Genomic DNA, 18,336 nt, shown 5'->3' on the forward strand with positions numbered 1-18,336 from the left:
CGCGACTTATAATTACCTTCTTGGTAACAGGGTTATAAAGATAGTAACCCTTCGCCTCTTCACTGTAGCCCAAGAAAATACACTTCCAGCTCTTCGGTTTCCATTTGGTCCTGGTAGCATCAGGGACATGCACAAAACAGTCACATCCAAAAACTCTGAAATGTGTAGTTGAAGGTTTCTTACTAGAAAAAGCTTGCAGTGGAGTCATCCCATTCACAGCCTTCGTGTAGCTACGATTCAGGATGTAAACTGTAGTGTTACATGCTTCAGCCTGGAAAGTCTTTGGCAAATCTTCCCCTTTCATCATACTCCGGCCCATTTCATAGATGATGCGCATCTTGCATTGTGCTACTCTATTTTGCTGTGATGTATGTGGTGGGGGTTTCTGCCTCTTGATCCTGTGACTTTTGCAATAACTTTCGAATTCAGCCGATGTGAACTCTCCACCTCTATCTGATAACTTCTTCACCTTCCTCCCCGATTCTTTCTCAACCATTACATGCCATTCCTTGAACCTACTAAAAGCCTCGTCTTTAGTCTTCAAGAAGTATATCCATATCCTTCTACTGTAGTCGTCGATCAATGTCATGAAGTAGTAGGAACCAGCCAAAGCTTCTGTCTCCATCTTTCCGCAGAGGTCTGTGTGAACGAGCTCTAGAGGAGCCTTTGCCCTGCTGGCCTCTTTAAGAAAGGGCTACTGATGCTGCTTGCCCATCATGCAAGCTTCACATACATCGGGCAGATTTGAAATTTCTGGTAGGTCTGCAATCATTCCACTTTTATGTATCTCCTTCAAAGAACTAAGGTTTAGATGACCAAACCTCTCATGCCATAGCTTAGTGTTCTTCACATCTGCTCAAGCACTGAAAGCTGAGAGTTCATAAATGTTGTTGCGCCGTGTACCTTTACCAACGACCTTCCCTTGAAGATCCAGGATCTTTGCACCATTCTTATCGAATTGAACTTTGAGGTCCCGATCCGTGATCGCAAAAATGGACAACAAGTTTCTCTTGATATCTGGCACATAAAGAACATCGGACAACTATTTTACAACTCCATCTGACTTGAGAGCAATTGTACCTTTTCCTTTTGCTTGGCCTTTTTCATCATTGCCGACTGCTACCAAGCTGTCATTCCCTACCGGCTATAGAGAGGTATACCAATCCTTCCGACTGGTCATGTGGCGCAATGCACCACTGTCAATGATCCAAGGTTCATCCGTAGGTACATGAACTGCCTCCGTGCAAATCTCCTCAATTGCGACAAACAGCTCTATTGGTGCTGCCTACGCGCTGTTGCTGGACTCTTTCTTTACTCCGTTCTTCTCATCTGCAATCTTCTTTCGGCACTCATTCTGCTTGTGCCTTGCCTTGTTGCAATAGAAGCACTTGATCTTCTTCTTTCTCTTTTTATCATCAGAAGAAGATGGGTTACCAGAGTCCTTACCCTTACCTTTCTTCGATCCAGTCCAGAAAGCCGAATCTTCTCCAGTCCTCGTCTTTTGACGCATCTCCTCCTCCAAAAGCATCGCGTTGAAATCCTCAAAGTTGAGGGGTAGATTTCTGTTCTGCGTATTCAATGCCATAACAAGACCATCGTACTTTGGTGGGAGAATCCGTATGTACCTTCATGCTAGATTCTCGCTAGTGATGGTGATGCCAATCGCAATCATCTGATCGTGCAGATTCTTTACCCTGGTGATGAACTTCTATGCTGCTTTAGATTTTTCAAGACCGTCCATGCCTCCTCCACTATGGTGATATGTTGAATTAATGCCATGACGGAATCACTAACATTGCATACAATAGAACATAGCACATCTGCATTTCTTCTTATCCACGTGAGAATCTCATCCGCATTGGTACTATCTGTTGTCCTGCATTGGCTGGATCTAGTCTCGCAACCAGCCTCACATCCACCCCAGTAGAAGTGTCCCAAAGCTCGTATGCACTTAGGATGGTCTTCATCTTGAACTTCCAGAGTGGATAGTTAGAGCCGTCCAACTTTCCGCTTTCACCGAATGGTGGGATTCGCAGTTTTGTGGGCTGGGCCATCTCTCACAATCTGCTCGCAAACAGAAACACACTACCAAATCTTCTTGCTAGAGTCCAGGCTCTGATACCATGTAAGAAAGAATATGTCTATGCTCAATAGATAACAGGATCTTGTATGCAAGAGAGAAAACAAGATAGTATGGAGAATCAAAAATTTGATTACTGTAGAACTGATACAATAGATGCCGCTGCCTCCCAACCGTGTGCTCCTGTGAAAGAAGCTTTGATGGCATGCTGGAAACAATAGAAGATGGAGGCTGGATGTTAAGGAATCAAGGTTTCTATAGCCAGTGATGAAATGGGCTTCACGGGCTTGCACTTATATAGCCACCAGTCATAATCGGTTAGGCTCAATTGGGTGACTATGCCCAAAATGGTCGACTGGGGGTCGATCCTAAAATAGGCCACTGACCATACGATAGAACTGGTGCACAAAACAGAGCAACTAACCTACGGTCTCCGTTCGGCCCAGAGCCATCCGGGATCATCTGAGGCTCCAAACGGCCCCGCAACTCGAGAGTGGGTTGCCCTGAGAAATGCTCCATCTACCCTTAGTGCGGTTAGTCAAGGGATGCCTTCCCGCACTTGCATGTAGCCTAGTTGGCGGTGTGCCAACTCTATCTGAAGCTATCCAGCCATCAGGCCACACATGGCCCCCCTCATCAGGTGTCCAAACCAGAACCTACCGGATAACAGAGCTACTCAAATTCCTTCTCCTCATATGGGGGGCTTACAAGTAGAGTTAGCTGGTTCCCGCGTAGTTACACGAGATTGGAGCATTGATATCTAACAATTTTTCCATTAATAAAATGTACCCTTTTTCTATACAAATTTGTAATTTTTTTCGAAAATCATTTAAAAAACTCCCTTATGTAAACAAATTTTTATAAAATTTAGATATTAAAAATATCCTTCTGTTGAACTCACATGAGGGTTACATATGATGACTGACCCCCCCGAGGTGGTGACTTTGACCATCCAAAGCATATTCGATGACATTATTGAAAAATAGGATTTGTGGCAAGTTTGAGATGGACACGATACTCTGTACATGCCTCAACATCAATGGGATTGATTCCCGTGAAAAGTATCATGCCCATTGGGTATGTGTGCATTTGAATAGCACACCTCGGATGCTATTTTTTGCCAAATGTGCATAACACTTGTTGAAAAATGGGGTTAGTGGCAACTTTGACCATACAAAGCATATCTGATGGGCATGATACTTTACACATGACTCAACATAGGTTGAATTCACATGTGTGCACAATATCGTCTCCATTGGGTATGTGTGTGTTCGAATAACACAGTTGAGATACTATTTTTTGGTGGTTGTGCAAATAACACACCTCAGATAATATTTTTTGGCGGTTGTGCATATGTGATATTGATGTACATGCTTAGTATCATACCCATAAGGTATGAGAGATTTCTAATAACACACCTTAGATACTATTTTTTACCAATTGTGCATAACACAGTGAAAAACCAGGTTTGTAGTGGTGACTTTGACCATCCAAATCATATCGAATGGGCACGATACTTTGTACGCGCCTCATCATAGATTTTATTCATGCACATGCATAGTATCATTCCCATCGGGTATGTGCACGTTTGAATAACATACCTTAGATACTATTTTTTGCTAGTTGTGCATAACACTCTGTGAAAAGTCGGGCATAACCGCAAACTCAAGACCTTGGCGAGGATCTTTAATGCAATATCAAGCAATTATCAGTCTCCACTGTCGGATGTCTGACCTATCTCCCCCTTTCAGGATCAAACAAATCCACCCCTTGCTCAAGGACTGAGGGAGAAAGCCTGTGTCAAATATCTCCTGGCAAGCTAAACAGAAAGTGGTGGAGATAATCTCCCAAAAGTTTCGAAAGAAGGCTGGAGTCAAGCCATCCTCACCCGGGCATGGGTAGGGGGAGCCTTGAGGGCTTCCCAGAGCTCCTCATCTGTGAAAGGCTCCTCAAGTCTGCTGCATAAATCTTGCAAGACTACTATTGGAACGTGATCCCAGACTATTTCCCGAGCCACAAGACCAGCTGGGGTCATCCTCTCCGTCTGAAAGAGCTGGCTGTAAAAACCGGTGGTCAAGTCTAGAATCTCCTGTAGGTCAGTGTGCATGATGCCCTGCGGATGAAAGGGCTACAAAGATGTTTCAAGTTCAAAATAATGAAGAAAAGGACAACAAAGAAAAGAAATTAGATCCAAATAATGCTGAAGACCAATTGTTTGATGGTGAAGATAATGAGCTAATGAAGTTTCTTCTTTCTTTTGAGCATAATCAGATTACTGACCAGTTTCCAAAAAATGTTGAGGGCTTTAAGGGTCCAATTGTCTTAGGAAAATCAAATGAAATGCAACCAATAGTGTTGATAAAATTCACATTTCAAATTGCAAGATGCAATTGAATTCAGCTCAATCATTGGGTGAAGACAAGAAGGACGACAATGTTCCAGAAGAATCACTCATTGAGGAGGTCTCACAAGCAAAAAATTCAAATTTGAAGGATAATCAATCTAAAATATTTTATCATGCTTTGACTGAGTTTGAGTATAAATTCTTTGATGCAAATGATGACAATATGCAATCAGATTTCGATTTACAATCAGATTCTAGTATTGGGCTAAATTCCAATTGTTTGGAAGGACTTGAGTGCAAAAGCACAAACTGAAAATTTAGAAACAAATATAAACAAAGATGATGATGACGTTTATGTTGATGATTATGGAATGCAAAGGATGGAAGATGAGGGTAAATGGAGAAGCTTAAACCGGAGACAAAAGAGCCCAAAAATGGAGCTGCAAGAGCCCAGAGGAGTTCCCTAATCACCTCTACTTCATACCAAAAATATTTTGATACTCTCGGTAAGTGTTCAAGGTCAAAGTACCCAAAGAATGAATGCTTGGGAGAATGATCTGGATTGTAGCAATATGGTTCCACGAGAGAAAGAGGGAAGGGGGAGAAGAGAGAATAGAGGGGAGAAGGGAGGGAGAAGGAGAAGGGAAGAGGAGAGTGAAGGGGGATGGAGTGGCAAACACAAAGACACTACAAAGGAAACAAGAGAACACCCAAATACACTCTTGGAAGAGAAGAGGGAGCTTGTATTCCAAACTTGTGCATACAAAAATGAAGACCAAAGTCAACCATTTAGCCTTCTATACAAGTCACCTTTTGAAGGGAGGGCCAACCCTTTTCCTTTCTGCAATCTCCCTTTCTTTACAATTATAAGGCTCTTGGGCCCGTAGGGTGCCAAGGCATCTTTACTATCCTTTCCATCTCTCCTCTATTGTTCCACCCTTGTATGTTGGAAATAACACTTGTGTTAACCATATAAGAGCACCAAATAGCACTTGTGTTAGCCTCGGGCCTTTGAGTCCTAAGCTATTTGAGGCTCAAAACCTACATATGAGGCTCAAAACCTGGAGTGGTGAGGCTGATCTTGAGCTATTTGCAGTTCAAAACCCATGGGTTATTTGTGGCTCAAACCCCTGTGGAGCATGCACTGTACTTCCTCCATGGCTGCAATCGTAACTAAAGTAAATCATGAAGCCTAATCACCTCTAATTCACTAATTGCCCTACATTCTGTGACTGTACTCTGTGGATGTTAACATGTCCCCCTTCCTATTACTGAGCCGCCCTCAAATCCGCCCTTGGATCCAGCCGCGCTGGAGGAGGTGTGTGGGAGAGGACCATTTGGAGGACTACGTAGCGGTCTAATTGGCGAGGAGTGAGATGAGTCAAGTATGAGAGGAACTTCCAAAAATGGATGGTGTGCATGTCCTCATATGTGATGGCCATGGAGATTGCAAACTTGGAGGTAGAGGCGAAGGTCTTGAAACTGAGTGGGGCCCATGTCAAGGTTGAAGACAATCTGATTGTTGAGACTGTGGAGATTTTCTTCATTCGATTGACTATGGGTAGGGAGATCACAGAGGAGTAAGAGAATAATGTAGTTGAAGTGGACCGCTGATACGACAGTGGGATCAAGGACGGAGTTATACGTGTTGTTGAAGGACTAGAGGAGAAAGCAAAATCCCTTCTGCGTCATCTCTTTCAAAAAATTGTACTTTGGAAAATTGTACAAAAAAAGTTGGGGTCCTTTTGCGAGAGCTCATGGAAATTGTCCCAAGTCCATCAACATTCCATGAGCATGTACAAGGGGTGGATGTGTTGGTCGACGTGGGCACTATCGTAGTAGCACCAAAAATGCTCCTTTTTTAAGAAGGGGATTCACTAGTGAGGTTGGAGACCCGGTGTTGGCATCAGTGAGGGGGATTGGAGCATTGGGGGAGAGGTGCTAACCTCCTCGTATGCACTTTGGATGTGTGCACCACCAGTCGTTAAAGGACATGAAATGCGTAAGGGGGCACACCTACAAGATTTCATAGAGGTGCAGATAGTCCCGCCTTCGAGCTGCTTCTTCTAGTGGTTCATGAGTGCATCGGCAGTTCTTGGAACGATTGTAGGTCGTGTCCATCTTTTGGCAGGGAGGAGGGAGGAGTTGGAGGAACCTCATCATCTTCCATTGGCATTGGTTCCTCCTCTGCTATCCCTGTGGGTGCCATGTTGGCGAGCATATGTACAAAATGGCTAACTTGAGTAGAGTATTGAGGGCTTGGAGAGCTTGTAGCACCCAATTGTAGACTATTATTATGCCAAGGGGATGGTAGGTGGTGGAGTGGTAATCCATGAGATGCCCTTGCATTTGTATTACGAAGGCTCAGCCATAGGTCTGCATCCAATTGATGTCAGCTTTTAGACTGCCGGGAGTGCTGAGTTACTCAGGCTTGGCTAATTCACCACTTCATCGTCCTGAGCATAATTTTTGGACTCTGTGATGTCCCGACGCCATGCCTAGAAGTTAAGAAAAATTGGGTGGGCGGACACTTAATGTATAGGTAGCTATATCATGTGCAATCCTCTCTCTCTCTCTCTCCCTCTCTCACTTCTGCTATCATTGCAAGGGAGAACATGTTTTGTAGCCTAAGGTCTCTGTGGGAGCCAGTAGTTTGTCCAAAGCAAGACCGTGAGTGGCACCGCATTGAATGCATTCATGGCACATGAAGGCATTGCACTCTAAAGCTGAAGAAGAAGAAATTTCATGTCTGTCGAAATGAAATGAGGGAAGACAACCTTCTAGATGCAACCTATGCCACAATGAAAGAAGGGCAAGAGTGTCTTCAAATTGGATTTAGACACGCATGAGCACATCTTGGGGTGTCTTGGAGTGGTGGACAAGGATGACTAAGATAGTACTAAAAAAATGTAGTTTCATTGTAATGAAACATTATTCCACTTATCCTAGAAAATGGAAAATGTATTTGAGACTATGCATCTTTAAGTAAATTTTAAACTAACCACTGAACTTGTTTTTGTAAATACCATGCTTGTTTTTAAGTAAATCTTAAACTAACCACCAAACTTGTTTTTGTAAATCCCAAATGATAAATCCCATGCTTGTTTTTAGTATATCCCAAACAACCACCGTGCTAGTTTTATTAAATCCCATAATGAATCCCAATGCATTGGTGACCATTTATCCTGAACTACCGTAGTGCTATCCTAAAATTCATTGCATAGTGCTTTACTAAAATAGTCCCCTTTAGACTAGTTATCTTTAACTATCAAATTTCAACCATCGGGCTACTTAAACCATTTAAGTATTAACTTCAACCATCGTGCTACTTAAATCATTTAAGTGCTAACATGGAAGCAGGTTAATATAAAATCAGGTATTACGAGCACCATAGATCATGGATGATGGTAGTCTAAGAAAGTCCACAAGTCCGCAAGATTTTTACTTTTTCAAAAATACGACATTTTGCGGCCCAAGGAAATTCCAAACTCCCAACTACCTTGTCAACCTCTCTATAGCAAGCATCTCCAAGATCTTTAGGTTAGTTTGATGAACTATTGCAGACGTCATTACACACTCGTACCACCAACAGGTTGCTTTCGTTTTCCGACTTGTATGCCCATAGTAACTCCTCCTTTTGGTCGGGGTCCTCTTCATCCTAGTATATGATAGCTAGGAAAATTAATACTCACCGTCTCCTAGATGTCACGATTTCAAGATCAGGGGAGGAGAGGCTCTTACATTGTGTTGTAGAGGGGGAGGAAAGATTGTGTGAGGAGCTCCTGGACTATGCAAGGGGGGAGGAAAGATCATGTGAGGAGCTTTCAAAATGTGTAAAAATGTTTTAGAGCGTGATGTGTCCAGGGGAATCCATTACGAGAGGGGATAGAAGTTGTAGGAAGAGTGCAACGGAGATAGAAATGGTCAAGAGGGATAGAAGATGAAGCAGTGAAGGAAATAGAATAGTGGAGGCTTAAGTTTGTAGTCCAAGTGCAAGGGAGAAAGAAATGGTCAAGAGGGATAGAAGACAAAACAATGAAGGGAATGGAATAGTGGAGGCTTAAGTTTGTAGCCCAACTACAATGAAATATCAAGGTAAGATCCACTACAGAGGTTGGCCTGAATTTTGATTAATTCAAGCTGACAATACTACCTTGCATGGTAATGAGTGATTAGAGGTGGTGGCATCTAAGATTACTAGCCACGTTTGTGGTAGTGGCTAAGATTCCACAAGGTTGGCAGTTAATTACCAACCACCGTAGTGGCCCGCAATTACTCACCTACCAGTTACCACCACTGAGCTTGCATGCATGGTTACCACAAGTGTAATAAATTACTAGTCACCAGGCTTGCATGCTCAGTAGAGTACTAGAGTGCATGGTAATGAGTGATTAGAGGTGATTAGGCTTCATGATTTACTTTTGTGGAAATTATTGCCTCATGGTGGTGGTTCTCATTAGCCATGTATATGGTGGCTAAGATTCCATCAGGCTTAGTTAATGACTAGCCACCGCAATGCCCCACAATTACTCACCTTCCAGTTACCACCAATGGGCTTGCATGCATGATTACTACGATTGCAAAAAATTACTAGTTTCATCGGGCTTGCATGTTCAATAGAGTACTAGAGTACATGATAATGAGTGATTAGAGGTGATTGGGCTTCATGATTTACTTTTGTGGTAATTACTACCTAGTGGTGGTGGCTCTCATCAGCCACGTCTGTTGTGGATAAGATTCCACGAGATTGGCAGTTGATTACCAGCCATTGCAGTGGCCTGCTCACCTGCCAATTACCACCACCAGGTGTTTGCTTCATGACTACTAGCCCATTTGGGGTGGCAGCTAAGATTCCACTGCCGTGGTCTGCAATTAATATGGATGGAACCTCGGTCCTTCAGCCATACCATGATGGCTCAAACTTTATAATATATAAGATCCATGGCATTTGGCATGTTGCCCTCATACATACCTGCTCTTGAGCATAGAATCAAGGAAAGAGTAGGGTTGGACACCATCCACCCATCCCACCTGACTACTTACCAAAGGGCAAAGGCACTCAAGGTGCTAGAAAGGGTAGAAGAAGAGGAACATCCTAGCTTTGGTAAGTCAGAGGCTACATATTTGATGTAGTAAATGTTCCAAGAGGACCCTGTATTTCAAAACCTATAGGAAGAAGGAGACCTTTATAGTTTTAAGGATTTGCTCTATCAGTAGGAAGGGAGATCTCCCAAGAACCCTACAATAGTGTTGGGTTGGTGGCCTTCCTCTTTGACCGAGGTAAAAATGCCGATTACCTCCTTGTTAAGAGGGATTCCCACACTTTGGCGAGACTTATCCAACTGGATGAATGGACGATTCCTGCCCCCAGGACCTACTAGCCCTAAGGCTGATCAATCACCAGAGGAGTGATAGAACTTACCCAAGGTTCCCATCAATAAGTTAGGCCAATACTTTGAAGGTGATGACACTAATGCGGCTATCCCCATAACCTACTAGCACCAAAAGGTTGATGCCATCCTGGATGGGTGAAGTGGGGAAAACCGATGCTCGAACAAACCCATCTAGTGGTGAAGTTAGTCGATGGCAGAACTGTAGAATCTTTGGGAGTTCTCATCAGAATTAACATCAAAGTGTTCAGTTTCAGGTACCCCGTCAGGCTCATAGTCATGGAATTTACCCATAGCAGCCGGGATATGAAGCCATCCTAGGCAAGCCCTTCTTGCGAATGGCTGGGATTGTACACGACTGGTGTACTGGCAACATCTATTTGCGGCATGAGGAGAAAATCATGCGGGTGGACTTGTGTACCTAAAAGACCCACCCATTATCAAGACAACTCTTTGCCGCTACAGAATCTAGCACAATCATCAAGACAACATCCCTAAAGCTGTTCCCACCCTTTGAGATGGAAGAGGATGAAAAAGAGTTCGATGAATTTTAATATACACCTCTCCCTGAGCCGGAATTCTCCCAAAACTGGATGCACATCCTGGCCAGCTTTGATGTTCCAGAGAGAATAGGGTTCCAAGTTACAACACCCAAACTTGAAGGGTTGACCCCGGTGGTTTCCTTCAAGATGTTTAACATGCTCAAACCCCACGAGCTGAGTAAGGGGATAGTAAGGGTTGTTGGCTATTTCACACGGCTTCTGCAAGAAGAGCAGGGTATTCTTAGTATGTAGGATTCCAAGGCTTTTTGTCACCTACAAATATATCGGGGTTGTCGTTTGTAGTATACATGTAGCTTAGGACCTCAAGTCATATTTCGGTGAGAGACGTATGCTTAAGTGTGGTAAGCAAACATAGTGCATGCATGTGTGAAAGGAATGTGCATCATCATGGTTGAGGTAATGAAGGCTTTCACCTTCATTGGGGGGTTGAAGGGTTTAGGAGGAGTTTAAGGGTTAGAAAGAGGCTCCAGAGTTTAGAAGATGTTCAAGTGTTAGAAGGAGGTTCCAAGGTTTAGAGAGAGGGTCCAGGGTTTAGAAAGAGGTTCCAGAGTTTAGAAGAGGTTACAAGGTTAGAAGGAGGATCCAAGGTTCAGGGTAGAGTACATGGTGGAGAACTCATCTCCCTCGTAGATCATGGAGGTTAAGGGTTGAGGAACTAAGGGTTTAGGGGGAGTAGAGGAGTGGGAGAGGAAGAAGATGTAAGAGCATGGAGGAAAGAAGAGAGAGGGGGGAGGAGGAGGAGGGAGGAGGACGAGGAGGAGGGAGGAGGAGCGAGGAGGAGGAGGGAGGAGAAGAAGGGAGGAGGAGGGAGGAGGAGGAGAAAGGAGGAGGAGGAGAGGGAGAGGATGGGTTGCAAGGTTGGAGGAGAGGGGAAGAGGAGTTGCAAGGTTAGGACATGCTTTTGGATGTGGAGTGCAAGAAACCATGGACACTTGAGACAATTGCTTGGAATACCAAAGTAGAACTCACCACAATGCCCCAAAGAGTCTGGGCTTCATTCCATTATGGGGTATTTATACAAGTTGGAGAGCTTCTCTCTCTACATGTAGGAATTGTAAGACATTCTCTCTCTACATATAGAACTTGCATATAGAAGTTGCATGTAGGAGTTGCATGTAGAACTCGCATGTAGAACATGCATGTAGGAATCACATGTCAGACTTGCATGTAGGAGTTGCATGTAGGAGTTGCAAGTAAGTTGCAAGTAGAACATGCATGTACGAATTGCATGTAGGACTTGCACATAGGAGTTGCATGTAGAACTCGCATGTAGGAATGAGTAGAACTTGCATGTTGAGGATTCCTAAGAGAGATTATTCCTAGCCTTATGCAAGTACAAGCGGAGATTTGCCGCACTACTCTACACACACATTTTGTACTACCTAAGTCCATGTTGGCATAGAGACAACATACTCCTAGATCCATTTTATTACCCATCCTTGGGTTATGGCTTATTGCAAGCATGTAGCTAGGTTGCCATGCCTTTAGTCCAGCGGGTACTTGTGTCACACTAGTCGATCCTGCTGTAAAGCCTTGGCACCATACAATTTTTGCTCAGTTTTTAGGTAGCCTGTATCCACCATTTGTTTGAACAGAGATATCTGGCATGTTTCTAAGAATATCACTCTTTGATAGAGTCGGCTTGTAACTGAGAATGCCATGGCAGAATTCTTGATTGACCTTGAAAAGCTAGATGAGATGAGGTTGTGTGAAGCCTATTACCTCTGGGTGGAGAAGGTGCAACGCCAAAAAATACTGCAACCTAAAAAACAAAGACCTTGTAGAGGGTGATCTTGTGCTCCTCTATAGCATTCGCAATACTAAACAATGCAGGCCCAAAATATTGTTGCACGATTGCCTAAATTCAAGGTTGTAGAAATGCATAAGAAGGTATGTGAAGCCTCTCTCTATCTCCCTCTGAAGCTAGACCCCCCCCTCTCTGTCTATCTTGCTCTCTCTCTATCTCCCCCCCTCTCTCTATCTTCCTGAGTAGCTAGATCTTCCCCCCTCTCTCTCTATGTCCCCCCCTCTCTCGATCTTTTCCAGCACAGGTAGATCCTCCCCCCTCTCTCTCTCTGTCTTCCCCTCCACCTAGATCCCTCCTCTCTCTCCCTCTACCTCTCTCAATCTCCCTCCCCAGCTAGATCCTGCTCTCTCCCTCTCTCTCGATCTATCTCCCTCTCTCTCTATCTCCCTCGATCTAGCTAGATCCCCCCCTCTCTCTTTATTAGAGAAAGAGAGAAATGAGAGAGGGAGAACTGACAGTCAGAGAAGTGAGGGACAAACAACCAGAGGGACAGACAAAGATAGGGAGAGAGAGAGAGAGAAAGAACTCACAAAGAACTGACACACAGACACATACAGAGAGAGAGAGGGAAAGATATGAGAGATAGACACAGAGAGACAGAGAGGAAGAGATAGAAAGAGATGCAAAACATTGTATTCAAACTTGCACATGGATGATGCAAATCATTTTATTAGATGAAACCAAGTTTTGAATGTGTATATAAACCCTTTTCAAGGAAGCCTTCTAGAGAGAGCAAAGAGAGAACTGTTGGGGTAAGTATGATCAAGGGCTTGCTCTATGGTGCATGTGTGCATCTAGGGGAGTCACATGTGTGTTTGTGTGTGTTGTAAAGGCACATCAAGTGCTATGATGTGTCTAGTGTGTGACCTAAGTGATGATGTAAGACAAAGGCAATCCCACTGATGTAGGGATTGATTCCCACTGATGTAGGGGCTGATTGCCACTATGTAGGGAAGGTATTACCTTCTCCCCCTTTCTATAAGAGAGATTCCTCTCTCTCACAATCATAATAGAGATCTACCATCTTTCTTTCATTGTGCTCTCACACCTCTTGCAAGATGCATCTATTCTATCCTACAGGATCCTACAAATGGTATCAAAGCATTAGGTTCTAGATCTAGCCTAGCCTAGCATTAGATGCTCTCTAGCATAAACTACTAGTTTCTCATCTTCTCCATTTTCCTCCTTCCCCAAATCTTTGAGAGCTGAGTTCACCACCTACAAGAAACCATTCCCAAGGTTCTTCTGGCTAGACAGACTCTTCATATGGGCAAACTTCCACGTCAGAGGAATTAGAGAATGCTGCCCACAAAACTGCACAACAGTCGTGTTCATCCTGATGCCTTTTCTTGCAATGCGACTTGCTGGAGCAGCCATTCCAAAATTCCTCTAAGCCAAGCTTGCACAACAGTATGAGCTAACTCCTGTCCAGATTTGAGGGAAATGGTCCACCAGGGAGGAAGAAACAGCAAAAAAACCAATCAACTTTCAAGCTACTGGCTATGGCAACGTGACGCGGCATTTCACCTCTCCTCCTCAGTGGCTCTTCTCTGGTATACCAGCTTTGTTTCTACCTAGAAATCCCTCTTTTCTTTGCTTTGAAGAGTGAGATACAATCCCTCCAAGTTTAGGCCTCTATTTTGGACAGTTTTGACAAGGTTGTGAGTTTGATGCTACATTAGATGCTACTTTAGCATTTCTGATGTTTTAAAGTGTTGAATAGCTTCAGTACAACTATGGCTACAGCTTTGCTTTAAGTTGCTACACCTAGATTTGCTTGGAATACTTTCATTTAGCCACCTCTATGAAGCATGCAAGTGAAACCATCATTGTTTTGTAGTATGGAATTTGGTTACAAGTCTTTGCTACACTAAATGCTTGTACTTTGAAGGATTATTTTTTATTGCTCATATTTTCACTTGTAAGGCACTAGACACTGCCCTCGGGTAAGACCTTGCCATGGAAGCTAAGATCTTTTTTGAGAAGTTGGATGGAACTAGTTTCCATACTTGGCAAACAAAAGCCAAGTTTATGCTTATGAAAAAGAAGATATGGAATGTTGTGAATGGAAAGAAGTCTACAAAAGAAAAAGCTAAAGACAAGAAGGACTACTTCAACACAACAAAGCAATTATGCCTGAAGGAAGAACTCCATCAGCAAATGAAGAAAATGAAGACTATGGTTTTTAGGCACTTTGTCTTTTTTGTTTATCATCACTTGGTCAAATTTTGAGGTTCTCTGCCTGGAGTAGTACTCCAAAAAGAATATGTTATGTAAATCACCTCTGGTCACCATATGATGTAGGCCATGTGATATGTGTTTTGACTATCCCATTTTTGTGACGATTAAGGAACACTCAAATAAAATTACTAATGGTGGTGATAAAACTACCACTAGTAGTTTGGTAATTACCCCTAACATCTACAACAAATATTTGATGGGTAGCTAGTATTAGGTCAAAAGGCCCCAATTGTGCTATAATAATGGACAAAAAAAGGGAGTGCTATAGCATCACCTAAGGTTCACTTTTTATCCATGAAAGAAACAAGTCGGTGCAACCTAGGTCATACAGATCTAGGTCATGTGGAGTGGTTCGCATCTCTTTCCTTGACAAAGAAGTTACACTACCTTTGATAGTAACTACAAAGATTGCTGCCATAGTGCCGTAGAGTAACCCCTAGGTTGAACCATCATCCTTTTTTGCTTTTGAGCCATTAAGTTTGATCCACTGATTTTATGTAGAATTATTCTACTATATGTTCACATGTCCTTAATAGGATCTTGATATAATCCCTTCCATTGTAAGTACTTTTACTTTAAGTTTCACATATCCTTAACAAACCACTAGGCTTCAACACAAATTCATTCTTATGTTTCAAGCCTCAAACTCAAACACCCTTGTAAAAGGGATAATGTATTAAAGCTACATTCAATCCATCAAATCTTTTGAATAACAGTTCTATTGAAAATTCATGTATCATCAATAGGATTTCATCCATTATATGTTCATTTGTCTTTAATAGTATGTCTAAGAATTCATGTATCTTCAATGTTATTTCTCTCATGTGTTCCAATATCTTCAAAAGGATACCTTTATTTATGTCCAAACTTGAGCATTGATTTGTATTTATCAAACACAATTTCACTCCACCTATTCTTTAGAATGAAATTTTTTTGCCAAAAGTGGGCCAAATGTAAGGTCTTTCCACATATTCTTAAGAATGAAAATTTTGGCCTTACGTTGGCAAGTCTATGGAATGAGGGTAAGGCCAAAGTCTCTGGTACGGTGCATTAGGTCTTCATTAATTCTTCTTTAGGCTTGAATATTTAATGCATTAACTTCACAACTATTATTTATGCTTGAACTTGTAATGTATTAATTTCATGACTTAGGATTTTATGAAGTTATATCTAACATGTCCCAAATTTAATGGAAATTAATATCCTACATAACACAACAAAGTATCATCATATCCGTTCCCAAAATCAATGCTACCTAGCAACTCTCCTGGCATTTTCACTGCCTTGCATTTGAGTTAGCTATGATAAAGAATGTTGCCTGCCTTTGGAACCTCTTAGAGTTACCGTTAGCATAATCTAATTTCATGTACCCCAAAACTTGAGACTTGGAGATTCCCATATCACACCAGTGGTAGCTATCTTGTCCACTCTCAATGCTAGTAAGAGCTAGGCCCCATAGACCGGTAAAAGAAGTCTTTTTAAGGGTTCAATTTTTTCCCTCCGTCTTCTGCAGGCCCCATGATGAAATAGGAGATATTATCACCCTACATTTAATGCTTGACACAACTTTTTTGGACCTGACTATGTAGTTTACATCCCAAAATTGGTGCTAAAATTGCAGTCTGGGAGATTCCCATATCACACCAACGGTAGCTGTCTTGTCCACTCTCAACACTAGTAAGAGCGAGTCCCCATAGACCAGTAAAAGAAGTCTTTTTGGAGGTTCAATTTTTTGCCTCCGTCTTCTCTGGCCCCATGACAGAATAGGATATATTCGTCTTCTCTGGCCCCATGACAGAATAGGATATATTCACCACCCTACATTTAATGCAAGAATTGACAACCTTTTTTGGACATGACTATGTAGCTTACATCCCAAAATTGGCACTAAAATTGCATACCGGGCATCTCCATTTGCCGGGGGATGTCCCTAGCGACCCCTTGGTGGACTTGCTCTATTTGTCTAGTTGTGTCTCTCCACAAAAATCAGAGTGGGGCCTATTTTCCCCATCTAGTAAAACTATATGCATCAATATGTATGTATGTATGTATGCATGCATGCATGCATCCATGTATGTATGTACACACACACACACACATGTATGTATGTATGTATGTATGTGTACTAAAACTACTAAAACTATATGCATCAAATAATGTGTTGATCAATTTTGGGCATACCCCACCAAAATCAAGACCCCCATTGCAAAGAAAGGTAAGGAACACAAGTGCTTGTTCTTATGCTCATGAGACAACAAAATGCATGACATAGGCAACCAATGGGGTCTTACTTTTGATGTTTATATGTATGTATGTAAATATATATGTATGTACATACATACATACATACATACATATATATATATATATGTGTGTGTGTGTGTGTGTGTGTGTGTGTGTGTGTGTGTGTGTGTGTATATGATATGTATATATATATATATGTATGTATGCATGTATGTATATGTGTGTGTGTGTGTGTGTGTGTGTGTGTGTGTGTGTGTATATATGTATATATATATATATATATATATATGTATGTATGTATGTATGTATGTATGTATGTATGTATGTATGTATGTATGTATGTATATGTATATGTATATGTTGATGCATATATGTATATATTGATGCATACAATTTTGATATATGGAGAAAACGAACATGAAAACCATCTAAATTGGTTCTTGTCGTTCAATTTGATATATGACATGATCCTATTTGGATTTGTAAGTCCAAAGATATGGGGTCCTACGTTTAGTGCATGAATGCCTAAAATAGGCAGCGCGTTAATGCGCTACCTATTTCATGCATTTAGGCCTCAAAAGTAGGACCCCATTGGCAACACAATGGGGTCCTAGTTCTGAGGCCTAAATGCATGAAATAGACAATGCATTAACACGCTGCCTATTTTAGGCATTCAGGCCCTAGAAGTAGCACCCCGTATCTTTGGACTTGCATATCCAAATGGGGTCATGTCATATATCAAATCGAATGGCCAGATCCAATTTAGATGGTTTTCATGTCCATTTTCTCCATCAACTAAAACTATATTCATCAAATAATGTTGTTGATCAATTTTTGGCATACCGCCCCAAAATCAAGACCCCCATTGCAAAGAAAGGTAAAGAACACAAGTGCTTGTTCTTATGCTCATGAGACAACAAAATGCATGACATGGGAAACCAATGGGGTCTTACTTTTGATGTTTGTTTGTATGTATGTATGTATATATATGCATGTATATACATACATACATACATACATACATACATACATACATATATATATATATATATATGTATGTATGTATATGTTGATGCATATATGTATATATTGATGTATATATTGATGCATACAATTTTGATATATGAAGAAAATGGACATGAAAATCATCTAAATTGGCTCTTGCCATTTGATTTGATATATGACATGACCCCATTTGGATTTGTAAGTCCAAATATACGGGGTCCTACTTTTAGGGCCTGAATGCCTGAAATAGGCAACGCGTTAACGCGTTGCCTATTTCATACATTTAGGCCTCAAAAGTAGGACCCCATTGGCAACACAATGGGGTCCTACTTTTGAGGCCTAAATGTATGAAATAGGCAGCGCGTTAATGCGCTGCCTATTTTAGGCATTCAGACCCTAAAAGTAGCACCCCGTATCTTTGGACTTGCATATCCGAATGGGGTCATGTCATATATCAAATTGAATGGCAAGATCCAATTTAGATGGTTTTCATGTCCATTTTCTCCATCAACTAAAACTATATTCATCAAATAATGTTGTTTATCAATTTTTGGCATACCCCCCCAAAATCAAGACCCCCATTGCAAAGAAAGGTAAGGAACACAAGTGCTTGTTCTTATGCTCATGAGACAAAAAAATGCATGAAATAGGCAACCAATGGG

Source organism: Dipteris shenzhenensis, chromosome 22, assembly GCF_047967505.1.
Source record: "Dipteris shenzhenensis isolate YYH24624 ecotype China chromosome 22, Dip_SZ_1.0, whole genome shotgun sequence".
Classification (NCBI taxonomy): Eukaryota; Viridiplantae; Streptophyta; class Polypodiopsida; order Gleicheniales; family Dipteridaceae; genus Dipteris; species Dipteris shenzhenensis.